The following is a 1537-nucleotide window of genomic DNA, read 5'->3' as shown; positions in this document are numbered from 1 at the left end:
TTAATAATCTTCATCTACGTGAGTTTCTCTTTTCGTTTTAATTAGTGCATTGGCATCTATCAATTTGGATCACACTGGAAAAGTCACTAGATACGAGATCCTTCAAGTGTCACATCAGTTTAATCTGCTTTCAGTGTGGGTGTGTCCTGGCCTAATTCAATCATCATGATAGGCTCAGAAATTAGTGATTACTTCATGAAAATTCATATTGATGTCAACAGGTGTCACCTCGAGTTTACTTTGAGTGTGGTTTTGTTCTGGCCTAAATATTCAATCAGAGTAATATACTCAGAATTTACTTCACAGAAATTCTTATTGGGGAAGAAAAACCTATGATTAGCAATCTGCATTGTTACTGGTAAATCAAATGTTTAAGTAGACATCAATAAAGTGGAACTTCTTATATATCCACAATGAGATAATTCATGCTGTAGACTATACATAGAACCAAGCTCAAGGCATGTCATCCTACTCACTGAGAGTTGCATGTAAACTACATAAAATTACAGTCGAGCCTCACCATCTGCAGCATGGAAATGATGCATAAGAATTGAAGCTGGATGTGTTATTTTCAGCGGCAATGCTGCCAAGAGTATAAGGGGGCTGCTTTTATACATGTGATAGATGATTGAAGTATTTTGGGTCGATTAACATTTTTTTTTTTTCAACTTAATAGTATCAAAACACTGTTTCCAATGTAGAATGTTGTAGTCCAAAAACAATTACTGAGTTCACTCTCGCCATTCTCTTCCTGGTTCCCTATTCTTTTTCATTCTTTTCTTTTCTTTCTTTTTTTTTTTTTTTTCTTCTATGGACATTGCACTTCATCCATCCATAACCCCAAAAAACCACTCTCCACACACTTACCTACGCCACAAAAATGAAAAATTCTCTCAAAAACTCAGTGATTCACATCAGTCTTTGTTTCCTTCTAAGATAAATATTGCAGCAATAAATATGGACCAAATATTGACAAAAAAAGAGAATGGGGCTGAAATAATGCTCTTTTGTGCAAAATGAGGACACAAAACATTGAGGCTAATGAAGTTAACCAAAAATTTGAAAATAATATTTTTCTTTGTCAACATATCATATGGACTTCGGAGATTTTTTCACGTTGAAAGTGCTTAGCACTTAGAAACATTATGATTAAATGTTGTCATGCAATAAATGATTTTGTAGAGCCAACTACAAAATGACAATATATCTAGCTGAAATAAAAATTAACATGATATCCATGATTAATTTGCCTAACAGAGCCCCCTTCCTTCCCCCTCTTATTGTTGTGGATTCCCACCCAAGTAATTTTAGTAGGAATGTTGCAAAGATGAGCCAATTTAGATCAACCAAATGGAATAAACAGCTGAAACTAATCTGTTAGTAATGTCTGAAAAATACTGAATGTTGTACGTCAATCTCCTAAAGTAGTAAAACAAACCTGGATTCAAAACCTCTGATGTAGAGCCATTGGATACGTTATCATGCATACTGAAGGTGTGTGGCGGCTGAATTCCTGGCATGTTTACTTGGCCATCAA

The sequence above is a fragment of the Olea europaea genome, chromosome 1 (genome assembly GCF_002742605.1).
Source record: "Olea europaea var. sylvestris chromosome 1, O_europaea_v1, whole genome shotgun sequence".
Taxonomy (NCBI): Eukaryota; Viridiplantae; Streptophyta; class Magnoliopsida; order Lamiales; family Oleaceae; genus Olea; species Olea europaea.
The sequence above is the reverse complement of the archived record's forward strand: the minus strand, read 5'-3'. Positions refer to the sequence as shown.